A 19,939-nucleotide genomic window follows, 5' to 3' on the forward strand; every position below is an offset into this window, starting at 1 on the left:
GTGTTTTTTTTTTTAACGAGTAATGGCGGCGATCTGCGATTTTTTTTGCGGGACTGCGACATTGCGGCGGACAGATCGGACCCTTGACTGACATTTTTGACACTTTTGGGGGTACCAGTGACATTACTACAGTAATCAATGCTATAAATATGCACTGTTACTGTAAAATAGACACTGGCAGGGAAGGGGTTAATTTTATTGGAGAGGGAGGGGTTAATGTATGCCTGGTGCTTATTAACGTGTGTGGGGGGAGGTGACTGAGTGACACAGGGACAGATCGCAGGTTCAGCTATGCTGAACCCTGCAATCTGTCACTGTCTGTCACTTAGGAGATCCGCCCGCTTTGTTTACACAAGCGGGCGGATCTCCAAACTCGATTCCCCGACGATCGGGGAAGAGCAGCGGCGATCGCCGCTGCTCCTCCCCTGGCCCGACTCCCGCTGTGACTGAATACAGCGGGAGCGAGCCTCCGGCAGTGCGCGAACGCCGCCCACAAGGGAAGGAGTCCAGCGACATAGGTCTACGTCGCTGGACGGGAGCGAGTCACTGTGCCGCAGTAGAGGCACAGTGAGCGGGGGTAAAGTGGTTAAACTTATTCTCCATGGAGAGGAGGCGCTTAAGAGGAGATATGATTGCAATATACAAATATCTAGATGGTAACCCTAGCATAGGAAAAAAGACTATTCAGTCTCAGGTCACTCAAGAAGACATGTGGAATATGGAATATGTAAGGGTTTACAATCCTTACTTATATGGTTGATGCATGTTTCTAGTCCCCTTTATGTGATCAGCCTCTCTCTGTAGCATTTTTCACATTTGAAGCAAAGTGCAACCAGTTTCCACCACAAGTGTCACTCAGTTGCCTTGCCAATCTCCTTGCAGCCACCTTGATATACAATATCACACAAAAGTGAGTACACCCCTCACATTTTTGGAAATATTTTATTATATCTTTTCATGTGACAACACTGAAGAAATTACACTTTGCTACAATGTAAAGTAGTGAGTGTACAGCTTGTATAACAGTGTAAATTTGCTGTACCCTCAAAATAACTTAACACACAGCCATTAATGCCTAAATCACTGGCAACAAAAGTGGACCTAAAGTGTCAATATTTTGTGTGGCCACCATTATTTTGCAGTACTGCCTTAACCCTCTTGGGCATGGAGTTCACCAGAGCTTCACAGGATGCCACTGGAGTCCTCTTCCACTCCTCCATGACGACATCACGGAGCTGGTGGATGTTAGAGGCCTTGCGCTCCTCCACCTTCCGTTTGAGGATGCCACACAGATGCTCAATAGGGTTTAGGTCTGGAGACATGCTTGGCCAGTCCATCACCCTTACCCTCAGCTTCTTTAGCAAGGCAGTGGTCATTTTGGAGGTGTGGCTCAGTCTCCGAAGGGAGGGGATCATGCTCTGCTTCAGTATGTCAGAGTTCATGTGGCATTCATGGTTCCTTCAATGAACTGTAGCTCCCCAGTGCCGGCAGCACTCATGCAGCCTCAGTCCATGACACTCCCACCACCATGCCTGACTGTAGGCAAGACACACTTGTCTTTGTACTCCTCACCTGGTTGCCATCACACACAACTGACATTATCTGAACCAAATAAGTTTATCTTGGTCTCATCAGACCACAGGACATAGTTCCAGTAATCCATTTCCTTGCTTGTCTTTAGCAAATTTTCTTCAGTGGGCTTTCTTGTGCATCATCTTTAGAAGAGTCTTCCTTCTTGGACGACAGCCATGCAGACCAATTTGATGCAGTGTGCGGCATATGGTCTGAGCACTGACAGGCTGACCCCCCACCCCATTCAACCTCTTTAGCAATGCTGGCAGCACATCTTTATGTAGAGCAACGATTCTTTTTTTCAGATCCTCAGAGAGTTCTTTGCCATGAGGTACCATGTTGAACGTCCAGTGACCAGTATGAGAGAGTGAGAGCGATAAGACCAAATTTAACACACCTGCTCCCCATTCACACCTGAGACCTTGTAAAAGAGACGCATTACACCGGGGAGGGAAAATGGCTAACTGGGCCAAATTTGGACATTTTTACTTAGAGGTGTACTCACTTTTGTTGCCAATGGTTTAGACGTTAATGGCTGTGTGTTGAGTTTTTTTGAGGGGACGGCAAATTGACACTGTTATACAAGCTGTACACTCACTACTTTACATTGTAGCAAAGTGTCATTTCTTCAGTGTTATCACATGAAAAGATAATTTATTATTATTTACAAAAATGTAAGTGGTGTACTCACTTTTGTGAGATACTGTATATACCCTGGCCAGGTCTCTCCCTTTCTCAGGGTGCTCGGGCACCGCACATATGAAGCACATGTGCAGGTGTCCTCTCTTTTCCTGAGGGAGCTCATGCATTGTTCTGGCTGGAGTCCTTAGCATTGTGCCTACTCAAGTGCAGTGCATGTACAGTGTGATAGGTGGGCAAGGAATCATAAGAAATAAAGTCCCAAAACAATCACACAATATTTTGTAATGGTTTCCGTATACTTGTTAAAGTGTTTATGACTGATTTTCCATGTTTTGGTTATTGTTTAACTGTGTGTTACATTAATAAATATTTTATCTTTAGCCTTGGTGTGTCAAACAGTGTGGCATTGCTGGGAAGGTCATTGATTACCGTTGAGTGAGGGGATCTAAACATCAGCGACTTGTTTGGGGGTAAGTGTGGCACTCGCACTTAGGTGGGTGCTGCACGCCAACGTGGTGATCTTTCCACATGCTGCCATTTGTGAGGAGACAGCCGGCTGCAACATACACCCGGCGGCCTTGCCGAGTGTGTTCTCACGCTGTGGCTTCCCCCGCACCCCTTTGGCAGCACACATGGCATTGGGGGATGCCTAGTGTGGTCGCCTTGGGATCTCCTTGAGAGAGCAGGACCTCACCGCTTCACACCACTTGCTGATCATTTTTTTCTTTTTTGAATTATAAATTTTTTATTTTTTCATCCATCACACAGTAAGTCAGCCCCTTTTATGTATATATTTTTATCATGTTTCACAGTTTTTTTTTCACATTTATGAGACAGCACCTGACTGTGGGATTTGGTGGCTCCACTAACCCACAAACCCCTTAGTCCATCATATTTTTTATGCCTTTTTTATGCCATTTGGTATCACTTATATCAAATTATACTATTTAATATTTATATTTACTCTTTTACATCAGTCACTGATTGGCTTCCTGGGTTGTTTTCAACCTAAATCTAGGTACATGGACACAAACTTTGTCACCAGCATTCCTGCTCTCCCTGTCACCCCTGTGCCCACCTGAGCCCCCCCCCCCCCCCATGGCTCCCGGGTGTAATGTTCTGGTACCTTTGGGTACCCTAATTACTCTTTCATAAGTGTATGCGCCCCACCATTCTCTTTTGGTAAGGTGCGCATACACCTTTAAGACTGATGCTGTCATCACTGAGCGCCGGACTGGATGGCTATTTAGATCGCCGGCTCTCACTCACATGTGTTCGTTCAAACTGCTTTGTGCCTTGATGCTAACCTGTCTTGAAGCTCTCATGCTTGCAAGCATACCTCGCTGTCGGAACCACGCTGCGCTGATCCCTGTATCCCGCTACCGGATCATCCACTTTTGCCGAACCTCTCCTCTGCTACATTGCTATTAGTGATAAGTACCCCACAGGGGAAACCTCTATAACCTTTATACTAAAGATTACACTATCTAGCTCTGCATACTAAGGACTATTACTACATCTGCATTATCTAAGATTGCTAGCTCTTGAGCCTACTACCACCTGTTCTTGCACTGGGTTGATCTCTCTTGTATGTCCACCTGCTACTCTGTCATCTGCTACCATACATGATTGCTAAACCTATCTGCATCCCATCTGCTACTATCTTACTTTCAAGAACATTTCCTTTCAAGTGTCTGTCATCTACCATCTCTACCCAACCTGTCTCTTCAGCCTATCATCACTGTGTTACTATATACATAAGTCACTCTAGGAAACATGTTATTGAGTGTGTGTCTATTTACTTGCTGAATTGAGATCCTCCACACATGATGAGTCATTGGGAGTTGGGATTGGTGTCTCAGCGTTTCTCTACATGACTACTGAAGTGGAATATTTCTGCAGCTGAAAATCCACATCATACGTAAAACGCAGGAGCGTTACAGATTGAACGAACCACAAATGGATTCAGCAGAAATAACCACTCAGATGACACAATTAAAACAGCAAGTAACTGCGTTAATACACGCACTTGCTGAATTAAAAGAAGACAATCAGGCTCTGTCGCAGCAGGTAATTAGACTGACACAACTTACCACTGCTCAGTCCCCTGAACCCAAAATAAATCCTCCTTTGGTATTTACAGGCGATCGCAAAAAATTTCGCGAATTTAAAAACGCATGTGAGTTACTTTTCTTGCTAAAACCCCGTACCTACCTTACTGATCACATTAAGGTTTGTACTATTATTTCTTACCTAACAGGCGATCCTCGGGCCTGGGCAAACTCTCTTTTTGAGAAAAGCGACCAGCTTCTCAACTCCTATGCCTTGTTCCTAGCAGAACTCACTAGCCTATATGATGATCCCAATAGGCAGAGTACTACCGATCTTCAATTAAGATCCTTGAAACAAGGTGGGAGACCTGTAGAAGACTTTGTCGCAGAATTCAAGAGATGGACCCTTGATTCAGAATGGAATGATGCATCTCTGAAATCCCAATTTAGGCTTGGCCTATCAGAGGCCGTTAAAGACGAGCTCGCCCGAGCGGATCTGCCAAAAACCCTGGATGCATTGATACAACTCAGTATCACCATAGATAGAAGACTACGAGAAAGAAAGGCTGAGAAAATGGGAATGCCATTATCCAGTTCTTCTCGGATCTCTGCCGTTGACCCCGTTCCTATGGAGGTAGGAACCATACGCCCAACTCTATCAACTATGGAAAGAGCCAGAAGACGATCTGGTAATCTCTGCTTGTACTGTGCATCCCCGGATCACAAGATAAACGTCTGTCCCCTAGTCTACAAAAAGAAGGGTGAGTGTTCACATATCCTCCTAGGGGGATTGACAACTTCAATCACTAACCCTTACCTTTCTGTTTGCTTAACATTACAGTGGGACCAGAACAGGATTACTACTAAGGCCATGATTGACACAGGATCTTGTGGAAATTATATTGACATACGTTTTGCTGCTTTAAATAAAGTTCCTATTATTTCTAAACTTAAACCTGTCTCAGTGAGTCTTATTAACGGTGTTCCTTTATCCTCTGGTCCGATCACTGATCAGACACAGGCACTCCTAGTCACTACTAACGGGTCTCATATGGAGACCACTACCTTCGATCTAATACCTTCACCCCACTTTCCCATTGTTTTGGGACTTCCCTGGTTGCACACACATCAACCAACCATAGATTGGAAGGAACGGACCCTGACCTTCCTCTCTTGCTATTGCGAGGGTACGTGTAACCTCCCGTCTTTCGGGAAGATCCTGTCTGTGGTGACAGATGAGATTGCACCACTATGTTATCAGGATCTCTCTGAGGTTTTTCTTGAGAAAAATGCTCAAGCACTACCTCCCCATCGAGACTATGATTGTAGCATTGATCTACTCCCAAATAGCAAATTGCCGTTCGGTCATGTTTATCCTCTTTCACAGGATGAACTTTCCCATCTCAAAGACTATTTGGATGAGAATTTGGAAAAAGATTTTATTAGACCTTCCACTTCTTCCACAGCAGCAGGACTCTTTTTTGTCCGCAATAAGGACTCAAGTCTCAGGCCTATCATCGACTATAGGCAATTGAATGCTATTACAATAAAAGATCGCTATCCTCTACCGCTTATCCCTGAGCTCATTGTGCAGGTGCGTGGAGCTACCTATTTTTCAAAATTGGACCTGAAAGGAGCATACAATCTCATTCGAATCCGTAATGGACACGAGTGGAAGACTGCATTCAGAACCAGATACGGATTGTTCGAATATCTTGTAATGCCATTCGGGTTATGCAACGCCCCTGCAGTTTTTCAACGATTTATAAACGATATTTTCAGAGACTTACTAGATGTCTGTGTTGTGGTATATCTGGACGATATACTTATATATTCACGATCCCTGTCTGAACACATAAGACATGTAAGACTAGTATTATCGAGATTGCTTGCACACAACCTTTATGTGAAACTGAAAAAATGCTTGTTTCATAAGGAAGAGGTACTGTTTCTAGGCTACATCATATCCAAAACAGGAATCGAGATGGACATGAGTAAGATATCCTGCATTCAGGATTGGCCTACACCAACCACACGCAAGGCGCTACAGCGATTCCTTGGATTTTCGCATTTCTACAGGAAGTTCATTAGAAACTTCTCTGCCATTGTGAGACCCCTCACACAGCTCACTAGCATTAAAAAAACATTCAAATGGTCAGATGAAGCAAATAAAGCTTTTCACCTGTTAAAGACAAGGTTTACTTCTGCTCCCATACTACGCCATCCAGACCCATCCCTCCAATACATTCTGGAAGTAGATGCGTCAAACATGGCAGTAGGAGCAATACTCTCCCAACGACCAACTCACACTTCACCACTTCATCCAGTCGCCTTTTTTTCTAAATCCCTAAGCAGTCCAGAGATAAATTACCCCGTGGGTGAAAAGGAACTGCTTGCTATAAAATTGGCTCTGGAGAATTGGCGACATCTACTCGAAGGCACACAATTACCAATACTTATATACACGGACCATAAAAATCTCCAATATCTTCAGACTAACAAAACTCTCTCGCACCGACAGGTACGATGGTCACTATTCTTTCTAAGGTTTAACTTCCTAGTGACCTACACACCTGCAGATAAGAACAAAAAGGCGGATGCACTATCACGACTAACTGAAGAAAACTACTTCGAAATCCCTTCCGTTCCTATAATACCTCACAAACGCATTATTGGAGTTGTCCGTTCCTTGAAGGAAGAGGTTTTGCATGGTATAAGTTTGGATACACCCCCACCACAACTAAATACTGATGCAGAAGGCTTCCTCTACTACAACGACAAACTTTACATACCACCTACCATACGCACCAAGATCTTGGAATTATCGCATGATGTGCCTATGGCAGGACATATGGGTATGACAAAGACTCTTAATCTGATTACCAGGCAATTCTGGTGGCCTGACATGAAAACATCTATACAAAAATTCGTCTCTTCATGCAATGTCTGTGCCAGGTCCAAAATTGACACTACGAGACCATCCGGTCTACTATGCAGTCTACCAATACCCCAAACTCCATGGGAAGTTGTATCCTTGGACTTTATAGTGGAATTGCCTCCTTCCAAAGGATTTAATACCATCTTAGTGTCAGTGGACCATCTGACAAAAATGGCACATTTCATTGCTATTCGCAGACTACCTTCGTCCAAACAAACGGCAGAACTCCTGATGAAACATGTCTTTAAGTTACATGGTATCCCAAAAACTCTTCTGTCTGACCGTGGATCACAATTTATTTCCAAGTTCTGGCAAGAACTATGTCACATACTACGGATCGAGCGGAAGCTCACTTCTCCTTACCGTCCGCAGACCAACGGACAGACTGAAAGAGTCAACCAATGCATCGAGCAATATTTACGTTGTTACACTTACCAACAGGATGATTGGGTGGATCTTCTCCCTCTGGCAGAATTTGCCTACAACAACGCAACCCACAGTACGACCAAGCAGAGTCCGTTCTACTTGAACTATGGGTTTCATCCCTCTATTCTTCCACCACGCATCCTTCCTTCAAATAACCCAGTAGCTTCAGACTATCTTACCCAAATAAAGGACTCTCTGGGTTTGCTTAATACTACCATTGCACACGCTCATAGTCAACAAAAGAAGTACTATGATCTTCGCAGAAGACCTTCTCCTCAGTACGCTATCGGGGACCTCGTTTGGCTCTCAACAAAAAATTTAAGACTTAAAATCCCTAGCAAAAAACTTGGACCTCTGTTCTTGGGACCTTTCCCAATCAAGAAACTTATTGGAAAAGCTGTAGTACAGCTTACATTGCCAATAGACCTCAAAATACATCCCATTTTCCATGTGTCGCTACTGAAGCCCCATGTTCCTGACCAAGGAATAAGGCCTACTATCCCACCTCCTCCTCCTGTACAAGTTGAAGGTGGAGAAGAATACGAGATAAAAGAGATTCTGGATTCTCGTATCCACAGAGGAAGACTTCAGTACTTGGTTTGATGGAAGAACTATGGGCCCCAAGACGACACCTGGCTAAACACCTCTGACATACATGCCTCTAGATTAATCCGCAATTTTCATGCGAAGTACCCAGACAAACCAGCTCCAGAGGCCTTCAGGAGCCGGCCTTAAGGGGGGGTACTGTAATGTTCTGGTACCTTTGGGTACCCTAATTACTCTTTCATAAGTGTATGCGCCCCACCATTCTCTTTTGGTAAGGTGCGCATACACCTTTAAGACTGATGCTGTCATCACTGAGCGCCGGACTGGATGGCTATTTAGATCGCCGGCTCTCACTCACATGTGTTCGTTCAAACTGCTTTGTGCCTTGATGCTAACCTGTCTTGAAGCTCTCATGCTTGCAAGCATACTTCGCTGTCAGAACCACGCTGCGCTGATCCCTGTATCCCGCTACCGGATCATCCGCTCTTGCCGAACCTCTCCTCTGCTACATTGCTATTAGTGATAAGTACCCCACAGGGGAAACCTCTATAACCTTTATACTAAAGCTTACACTATCTAGCTCTGCATACTAAGGACTATTACTACATCTGCATTATCTAAGATTGCTAGCTCTTAAAGCCTACTACCACCTGTTCTTGCACTGGGTTGATCTCTCTTGTATGTCCACCTGCTACTCTGTCATCTGCTACCATACATGATTGCTAAACCTATCTGCATCCCATCTGCTACTATCTTACTTTCAAGAACATTTCCTTTCAAGTGTCTGTCATCTACCATCTCTACCCAACCTGTCTCTTCAGCCTATCATCACTGTGTTACTATATACATAAGTCACTCTAGGAAACATCTTATTGAGTGTGTGTATTTACTTGCTGAATTGAGATCCTCCACACATGATGAGTCATTGGGAGTTGGGATTGGTGTCTCAGCGTTTCTCTACATGACTACTGAAGTGGAATATTTCTGCAGCTGAAAATCCACATCATACGTAAAACGCAGGAGCGTTACACCGGGTCAGACCTTCCAGCAGACCACCGTTTCCAGTGCTTCCATGCTAAGACTGATCTAGTAAGTATGGAGCCTTCATGTTTGCTCCGTCTTTTATTTGACACTCCATATGTGCACACACACATCATTTACAATACTATTTTACCTTAGAGATTCATGATGTACACCTACTCCTGAGGAAGCGAATTATATTGCGTGAAACACAGAGTATAAAGGGTGCTAGATTTTATCATGTCTTTTGTACATGCTTGTATGTGCTCACAATGTATGTTGATGCTGTTACTTGTATACTCTTATTTTATATTGTACACATTGTAGATATATTTTACTACTGATCAGTCCAACATGGTTTTACCGAATGTGATTATTATCCATATGGTTGTTTAATAAAACATTTGAAATATTGGTATAACACTGCACCATGTTATTTTTGAGTGTATGTGTGGGGGTAGAGCCGCATATAACTTCTACCCTTTGGAGGTACCATCCCCTACATGATGCATTTAAAAAAATACAACAATTATATGGGATGTTAGATGTACCTCCTAGGGTATAATGAATAAATACAAATTTTATATAATAAAAGCTTATTAGGTTTTCAGAATAAAAAACAAAATACAAAGTATACAGTGAGTATCACAAAGAAGTAAAAAGAAGGTGAGTAATTGTAGTTTCCATCTCCGATGCACATTCTCAAAGTAATCTATCAGACACAGGATGTAAATTACATATATACAGATCAGATATGTAACAGAAACCAAAATCACCCAGATCCCCCATCCACCCCCACACCATTGTCTTCACGGCCCTTGGGCGACCAGGCGGTTGCAGACCAAGGCACCCCAGGAACCTCTATCAAGTATGCACACCTGATATGGTCAAGCAAGTGCAATACATACATGGTGGTTGGATGTGGCTTAAGTAGAATATCATAGGATTGAGGGGGAAAAGGATAGTAGGGAATGGGAAGCCAACTTCAGGAAAAGGGAATATAGGGACATTAGTAATCAATTTAACAATTAGTGCTGGGTATGTCTGTTGGGCAATTTAGATGGTTAATATATACACAATGGGGATAGAGTGTGGAGTTCATTGTGAGTTAGCATTTATTTCAAGGGAATAATACATCCAGCCTGACCAGGTGTCCCTAAACTTATCTTGTTGGTCTTTGATCATATGTATCCACCTCTCCGCCACCATGATAGCATCAACGTTCCTTTTCCAATCCAGCAACGTGGGACATACTGATTGTTTTAAGTATTTGGGTATCATGGATTTAGCTGCATATAGTAAGTATGGAGTGACACTCCTTTTGTATACTCTAGAGGAGGTAGGGGCACCATGGAAAATGAAATGTAAGCTTGAAAGCTTTATGAGACAAAGGGTCATTTTCTGGATCCATGGGGTGATTGCTTCCCAAAAGGCCCTGATCAAGGGACATGTCCACCATATATGAAGAAGAGTGCCCTGTTGGTTACACCCCCTCCAGCAGCAATCGTTTGCCACCGCAAACATCTCTGCTAGGCGGGATGGGGCTCATACCATCTAGAGAGAAATTTATATAATGTTTCTTGAGTGCGGGAGCTAACGGAGGAAGTGTGTGTAAATTTGATCATCCTTTGTATCTGTAAGGGACTAAAATTCTGACCTATCTCTCTCCAATCTCGAATATAGTAGGGGACATATTTGGTTTGTGAGTTAGCACAAGCTTGTACATTTGGGACAATAAGTGTTTAGATTCCAGGAGTTTAAGGCATAAGGACTCAAAGGTGGTAAGTGTACTAAGTGGTCATAGTTGGGGTTGTAATTTACTAAAGAAGTCCGTTAGTTGGCGATGTCTCCAGGATGCAAACTGGATAATGCCGTATGAAGCCTATATTGCAGAAAGAGGGAATAATGTGCCCTCATGTACATATTTGGCACATGCAACTTTCCCGTTGGAGCCCCAGAAGCCAAAAAATTCTGGCTCCTCTCCAGGGGGGAACCAGGGATAGCCCCAAGAGGCGCCAACAGGGAGATTTGGGGCACGTATTGGGCTGAGGCATTTAATCAGTCCCATAGAAACAAGGATCCTTGAGTCATTGGGGTTCACAGTCCGAAAGACCTCTATAGGCTGATGGAATCCAAGGGGCGCCTGCAAGATTCCTACCCTCCATCGTCTTCTCCAACGGGACCCATAATTTATTGGAAGAGTGATGACATCAATTCAATATACGAACCAGCATCATTTTCAGCATCCATTGACAGAACTACAAAATCTGGGTAAGAAGGGCTGGTAAGTCAGAATTTTTAAGGTAGGTTCGGATACTATCGGCAAGAGATTATTCCTCTCCCACCGAAGAGGGAGGGTGGATGCTGTATAAGGAAGCTAAAAATGTATGGAACTCAGCTGCTATAGAGTTGGTATTTACTATTTGTTGATGGTCAGGCTATGGACAGTGAAAATAACCTGCCACATTTGTTCCCCTGTTCATAGAAGCAATGTGCGTAGTACCCTGGCCCTGCGGTCCAAACACTGGGAGAGATCAAGTCGCAGTGTCTCCGGGTGTTGGGCGTCTGCAGGGTAATACAAATTTTATGTATAAAAATATAAAATTTTTAGTGAGAAAATCACAAATATATAAAAAACATTATTTAAAAACATATCCACAAGTCAGTTATCCAAAATGGTTACTTTCCTGGCCTTAGTATACAATTTATTGGGCCAACGCACTTCGTGGGCAGACCCGCTTCATCAGGGCCTCAGATTTTATTAAAATGTAACAACATATACAAATACATGTAAATCAACAAATATTAGGTGACGTATTGCATCATTACCATTAGATAAACATTAGACATAAATATATGTTATATCCACCATGAAATATCAACAGGGATGTTAAGGCACTATATTCCTCGATCCCCCACAGTGATGGCTTAGGAGCGTTCAACATCATCTAAGCAGATATAGGTCCTATTCACAGGAGCTACAAGAGTGTATTATAATGAGTGTGGAATTTTTGCTATCACATAATTATTTACTTTTTGATGATTACTTTTATGTCCTGCACTGTGGGGCATCGATGGGGGCCAGATTTTCACCATCAATGGCAAATCTATACATGGGTTGGTGGGAGGAGCTTTGTCTTCTCTCTTTGGATAATCTCTTTGCACATAATATAATAGTCTGGTATGGTTGTTTTATTGATGATCTGCTGATGGTGTGGGATGGGAAAGACTTTTCAGTGAATTAATTTATAATTTTCATTAATGACAATGAACTCATTCCTCACAGTCTCTTTTAATTCCCTGAGCATTGACTTTCTGGATATCTCCTTGTACGGGGATCCATATGCAAAAGCTATACACACCTGCACTTACAGAAAGCTATGCTCAGGAAATACTACTCTTTTTTCCACCAGTTGTCACCCAACCCACAATCCTTGTTGGAGAATTCGATGGGGCCTGAAATAATTGCTCTTCTGATGCTACTTTTACTATGGAATGCCAGACTATAACTACACTACTAACCCCAAGGGCAGTGGTGGGATTCAGCCAGTTCGCACCGGTTCTTTGGAACCTGTTACTAACATTTAAAAATGGTGTGCAAGCCGGAGATCCAGGCGGCAATTTGAAATTTCCCGCCCCTGTGCTCAGCTGGCTTCTCCAATTCAGCACGCTCAGCAACGTCTCCTCCCCAGCCAGAGTCCCGCCCCACCCCCGAGTCGGCTGCAGCGCAAATGATACATACACACAGGTGCTGTGTATGAGGAAAACACAACAGAAGCCCTAGGAGAGCCGGAAGACACAGCAGACTTGTCTGCAAGGCCAGCCCCCCTCCTCCCCCCTGTCATACACAGGTCGCCCTCAGAGTCTGAGATATGCTGCTGATCAGCCATCCGTGCTGCTGCTGGAGGGAGCCAAGGTGACCGAGGATGAGTGCACTGCAGTTTGGGAATGGTGAGTGAGATGATCCCATATTCCCCACACTCCATCCCATCCCCCACCCCACTCTATCTCCCCTGGGAACAGGGACCCCTTCTTTCCTGGGAACAGGGAACCCCTTCTCCCCTGGGGACAGGGACTCCTTCTCCCCTGGGGACAGGGACTCCTTCTTTTCTGGGGACAGGGGCCCCTTCTCCCCTGGGGACAGGGATTCCTTCTTTTCTTATTTTCTGGGGACAGGGACCCCTTCTCCTCTGGGGACAGGGGCCCCTTCTCACCTGGGGACAGGGACTCCTTCTTTTCTGGGGACAGGGACTCCTTCTTTTCTGGGGACAGGGACCCCTTCTCCCCTGGGGACAGGGACCACTTCTCCCCTGGGGACAGGTACTCCTTCTCCCCTGGGGACAGGGACTCCTTCTCCCCTGGGGACAGGGACTCCTTCTTTTCTGGGGACATGGACCACTTCTCCCCTGGGTACAGGGACTCCTTCTCCTCTGGGGACAGGGACTCCTTCTCCTCTGGGGACAGGGACCCCTTCTCCCCTGGGGACAGGGGCCCCTTCTCACCTGGGGACAGGGACTCCTTCTTTCCTGGGAACAGGGACCTCCTTCTCCCCTGGGGACAGGGACCCCTTCTCCCCTGGGGACAGGGACTCCTTCTCCCCTACGGACAGGGACTCCTTCTCCCCTGGGAACAGGGACTCCTTCTTTTCTGGGGACAGGGACCCCTTCTCCCCTGGGGACAGGGACCCCTTCTCACCTTGGGACAGGGTCTCCTTCTCCCCCTGGGACAGGGACTCCTTCTTTTCTGGGGACAGGGACTCCTTCTTTTCTGGGGACAGGGACCCCTTCTCCCCTGGGGACAGGGACCACTTCTCCCCTGGGGACAGGGACTCCTTCTCCCCTGGGGACAGGGACTCCTTTTCTGGGGACAGGGACTCCTTTTCTGGGGACAGGGACCACTTGTCCCCTGGGGACAGGGACTCCTTCTTCCCTGGGGACAGGGACTCCTTCTCCCCTGGGGACAGGGACCCCTTCTCCCCTCGGGACAGGGACCCCTTCTCCCCTGGGAACAGGGACCCCTTCTTCCCTGGGGACAGGGACTCCTTTTCTGGGGACAGGGACCCCTTCTTCCCTGGGGACAGGGACTACTTCTTTTCTGGAGACAGGGACCCCTTCTCCCCTGGGGATAGGGACCCCTTCTCTCCTGGGGACAGGGACTCCTTCTCCCCTGGGGGACAGGGACCCCTTCTTTCCTGAGGACAGGAACCCCTTCACCCCTTAAGGCTTCTCCGTGGCTATCTCCCAGCAGGAACTCTTTCCCTACAGGGAGTCCCAGGGGCCCTACTGCTGCCCGACGGGGATGATGAGACCCCTGAGGTGGTAAAACTCACACAAATCGATTTTTTTCATCATTTTAGGCCAATTTGTTTTCTGCTACATATTTTTTGGTAAAAAAAATCGCAATAAGCATATTTCGATTGGTTTGTGCAAAAGCTATCGCATCTGCATCTGTCCCCAGGGGAGAAGGGGTCCCTGTTCCCAGGGGAGAAGGGGTCCCTGTCTCCAGAAAAGAAGGAGTCCCTGTCCCCAGGGAAGAAGGGGTCCCTGTCCCCAGAAAAGAAGGAGTCCCTGTTCCCAGGGGAGAAGGAGTCCATGTCCCCAGGGGAGAAGTGGTCCCTGTCCCCAGAAAAGGAGTCCCTGTCCCCAGAAAAGGAGTCCCTGTTCCCAGGGGAGAAGGGGTCCCTGTCCCCAGGTGAGAAGGGGTCCATGTCCCCAGGGGAGAAGGAGTCCCTGTACCCAGGGGAGAAGGGGTCCCTGTCCCCAGGGGAGAAGGGGTCCCTGTTCCCAGGAAAGAAGGAGTCCCTGTCCCCAGGTGAGAAGGGGTCCCTGTCCCCAGAAAAGAAGGAGTCCCTGTCCCCAGGGGAGAAGGAGTCCCTGTCCCCAGAAAAGAAGGAGTCCCTGTCCCCAGGGGAGAAGGAGTCCCTGTCCCCAGGTGAGAAGGGGTCCCTGTCCCCAGGGGAGAAGGGGTCCATGTCCCCAGAGGAGAAGGAGTCCCTGTCCCCAGAGGAGAAGGAGTCCCTGTCCCCAGGGGAGAAGGGGTCCCTGTCCCCAGGGGAGAAGGGGTCCCTGTCCGCAGGGGAGAAGGAGTCCCTGTCCCCAAGGGAGAAGGGGTCCCTGTCCCCAGGGGAGAAGGGGGTCCCTGTTCCCAGGAAAGAAGGGGTCCCTGTTCCCAGGGGACATAGAGTGGGGTGGGGGATGGGATGGAGTGTGGGGAATGTGGGGTCATCTCTCTCACCATTCCCAAGCTGCAGTGCACTCATCCTCGGTCACCTTGGCTCCCTCCAGCAGCAGCACGGATGGCTGATCAGCAGCATATCTCAGACTCTGAGGGCGACCTGTGTATGACAGGGGGGAGGAGGGGGACTGGCCTTGCAGACAAGTCTGCTGTGTCCTCCGGCTCTCCTAGGGCTTCTGTTGTGTTTTCCTCATACACAGCACCTGTGTGTATGTATCATTTGTGCAGCAGCCGACTCGGGGTGGGGAGGAGATGTTGCTTAGCGCGCTAAATTGAAAAACCTGTAGTACCACACGTGCTTTACGAACAAGAATCGGAGAACACTATTGTGACTCTATCAATCCAAATGCAAAGCATGTTTCTAATGTTTCATTTCACTTTAAAGAATCACATTCTGGTGATTTGCCTCCGTTTAGGTTCACTGGCCTTGAGAGACTGACTCCTATGCCCAGGGGTGGAGATGGCGGGACTTGTGCTGTCTGTCATAGGTAGGAGCCGATCCAGAAGGCGGGACTTGTGTGACGCGGGATTCAAATTAAATCTGAAAAAGTGGGGGATGCCGGCCTGTGTGAAGATGTGATATGGCTCTCCTCTCTCTCCTCCGCTCTCCTCCTTGATCCCCTGCACTGGTGAGCCTGCATTCCTGGGCACTGGTGAGCCTGTATTCCTGGGCACTGGTGAGCCTGTATTCCTGGGCACTGCTGCATTCCTGGGCACTGGTGAGCCTGCATTCATGGGCACTGGTCAGCCTGCATTCCTGGGCACTGGTGAGCCTGCATTCCTGGGCACTGCTGCATTCCTGGGCACTGGTGAGCCTGCATTCCTGGGCACTAATGAGCCTGTATTCCTGGGCACTGGTGAGCCTGCATTCCTGGGCACTGCTGCATTCCTGGGCACTGGTGAGCCTGCATTCATGGGCACTGGTGAGCCTGCATTCCTGGGCACTGCTGCATTCCTGGGCACTGGTGAGCCTGCAAACCTGGGCACTGCTGCAGTCCTGGGCACTGGTGAGCCTGCATTCCTGGGCACTGGTGAGCCTGCATTCCTGGGCACTGGTGAGCCTGCATTCCTCGGTGTAATGGATCAACTGGTACACCAATTGGGTACCTCCATTAACGGATGCTCCTAGTGCTTCCTGAGGACTCAGGGCACTCCACCAGACACCATAACCACCTCAGACCCCACGAATCGCCGCAGCTTGGTTGGGGTCTCGCCGTCTCCTACCCACCCTGAACCTACGCCAAGGCTCCAGGTTCTTGTGGGTGAACCTCTCTTTCCCCAGAGAGTGAAGCAGGAACAGGAACAAGCTCTTACAAGAGCTTAGTGATTATCCAAGAGAGTATGAAGAGCATAGCAATCCCTTGTAGCAGATTCCCCCAATAAGACAGGACTCTAGATTGAGGATGAAGTAGAACTCCTTTATTGTACCCACTCACACACATTATATACACTATCAGGTCAGGTGAGTCTGATTACATTAGCATATGCAGATGAAATTGTATATATATAGTTACATAGTTAGTGAGGTTGAAAAAAGACATAAGTCCATCCAGTTCAACCTATGATGTGTGTGTGTGTTTGCTTTTAACCGTACATTGTATACCCCTGTATGTTGTGGTCTTTAAGGTGTCCATCCAATAGTTTTTTGAAACTATCAATGCTCCCCGCTGATACGACTGCTTGTGGAAGAGAATTCCACATCCTTACCGCTCTAAGGCTCCATGTACACGGGACGCTGGAAATGGCCGTTTAGGAGCAGTTGGGCGTTTTTTTCAGAAGCCCCTGAACCCATCTACATTTTATCTTATCTGTCCATGTACACCAGGTCGTTTACAGTCATTTGCAGGCAGTTGCGTTCAGGGACTATTTTTAGAACGCAACTATTTGCGTTCGAACGTGTGTTTCCCGGCGTTTCAAACGCACAAACGCGTCCGAACGCGTCTGAACGCGTCCGAACGCATCTGAACGTGATGACCTGTGTTTAGCGTTCGCTTTTTTCCATTTTAAAGGGGAATAATTTTTATGACCTCTAGGAACGCTTCTAAACGCAAACGCTCACAAACGCTGCTAAACGCCCGCTAAACGCGGGTACAAACGCGACTGAACGGACGTTTCAAACGTCCTAAAAATTCCAGCATTCAAAGGGACTTTTAACAACGTCCCGTGTACATGGAGCCTTACAGTGAAGAACCCCTTACGCACTTTAAGGTTAAACCGCCTTTCCTCAAGTTTTAGTGAGTGGCCACGTGTCTTATTGTATCTCCTTTCTCTGAATAGATTGGTCCTTATGCTAGGGTCGCCAGTACAGTATTTGTACATTGATATCATATCCCCCCTCAATCGTCTCTTCTCCAGAGAGAATAGGTTCAGTGCTTGTAGTCTTTCCTCATAGCTGATGTCCTCCATTCCCCTAATCATTTTTGTTGCCCTTCTCTGGACTTTCTCCAGTTCCAGCACATCCTTCCTGAGGACCGGTGCCCAGAACTGGACAGCATACTCCAGATGTGGCCGGACCAGAGTCTTGTAGAGTGGAAGAATAATCTCTTTATTTCTGGAGTGAATCCCTTTTTATATACAACCCAGTATTCTGTTGGCTTTGCTTGCGGCGGCTTGGCATTGCATGCCACTGCCAAGCTTGTTGTCTACCAGTACCCCCAGGTCCCTTTCCATTTTAGACTCACCCAGAGGTTCCCCCCCTAGTGAGTAGCTTGCTTTCTGGTTTCTGGCCCCCAAGTGCATTACTTTACATTTTTCTACATTAAATCTAATCTGCCATGTAGTTGCCCACCCCGTTATTTTGTTCAGGTCTGCTTACAAGATTTCCACATCCTGCATAGAAGATATTGGCATGCCTAGTTTAGTATCATCTGCAAATACTGAGATTGTACTAGATATCCCCTCCTCTAGATCATTTATGAATAAATTAAACAGGATTGGTCCCAGGACAGAACCCTGGGGGACCCCACTTTCCACACCCACCCAATCCGAGTACTCCCCATTAATCACCACCCTCTGTACTCTCCCCTGGAGCCAGTTCTCTATCCAGGTACACACCTTATGGTCCATACCTACCTTCCTTAGTTTGTACAGTAAGCGTTTGTGGGGAACGGTGTCAAAGGCCTTTGCAAAGTCCAGATACACCACATCCACAGGCTTACCTTTATCTAGGTGGCAGCTCACTTCATCGTAGAAGGTTAATAGATTGGTTTGGCAAGAACGATTTTTCATGAATCCATGCTGATTGCTACTAATAATACCGTTTTCATTACTAAAGTCTTGTATGTGGTCCCTTATCATCCCCTCCAAAATTTTGCAGACTACTGATGTTAGGCTGACCGGCCTATAGTTACCCGGGATATATCTCGGACCCTTTTTAAATATTGGTACCACGTTGGCTTTTTTCCAATCAGCTGGCACCATACCCGTCTGTAAACTATCCTTAAAGATCAAGAATAATGGTCTGGCAATCACCTGGCTGAGCTCATTAAGAACCCTTGGGTGCAAGCCATCCGGTCCCGGGGACTTATTTATGTTAAGTTTCTCTAGTTTAGCTCTAAGTCTATCCTCTGTTAGCCATGGCGGCACTTCCTGAGGTGTATTATTTAGTTCGGCCTTACAAGCAAGGTTCGTGTAGCCCCCCGATTCCTTTGTGAAGACTGAAGAAAAGATATTATTTAACACTTCCGCCTTTTCTCTGTCCTCTGTGGCCATTTTTCCTTTATCATCTTTTATGGGGCCAATGTGCTCTGGCCTCGCTTTCCTACTGTTTATATACTTAAAGAACTTCTTGGGGTTCTTTTTACTCTCCTCTGCTATATGTCTCTCGTGTTCTATTTTAGCCGCCCTGATTTCGTCTTTACATTTCTTATTACACTCTTTGTAGTGCTTAAATGCTGCCAATGACCCCTCAGTCTTGTATTTTTTGAAGGCCTTTTCTTTAGCACTAATATACATTTTTATGTTGGAGTTTAGCCACCCAGGGTTTAGTTTTGCTCTTTTAAATTTATTTCCCTGTGGAATGCACTGGCCCACCCCCTTGTTAAGTATGCTCTTGAAGCACTCCCATTTTTCCTCCGTGTTCTTTGTTCCCAGGGTTTTATCCCATTTGATATTTTCTAGCAGTGAGCGCAGTTTAGGGAAATTGGCTCTTTTGAAATTCAGCATCCTTATATTACCCTTGTGTTTCCTATTACTGTAATTAATACTGAAACCAATTGACCTATGGTCACTGTTCCCTAAGTTGTCCCGTATTTCTATATCCGTGAGCAGGTCTGTATTGTTGGTAATCAGTAGGTCAAGTACCGCATTGTTTCTTGTCGGTGCATTCACCATCTGACCCATGAAATTGTCCTGCAAAACATTTAGGAACTGCCGAGCCTTGGCTGAATGCGCGGTTCCTTCTGCCCAGTCTATATCAGGATAATTAAAGTCCCCCATTATAATGACATTTCCCATCCTTGCTGCCAATCCTATCTGTAACATGAGGTCCGCCTCACCCTCCTCCCTCTGG

This window comes from Pelophylax lessonae (assembly GCF_965119305.1).
Source record: "Pelophylax lessonae genome assembly, chromosome: 8".
NCBI classification, from domain to species: domain Eukaryota; kingdom Metazoa; phylum Chordata; class Amphibia; order Anura; family Ranidae; genus Pelophylax; species Pelophylax lessonae.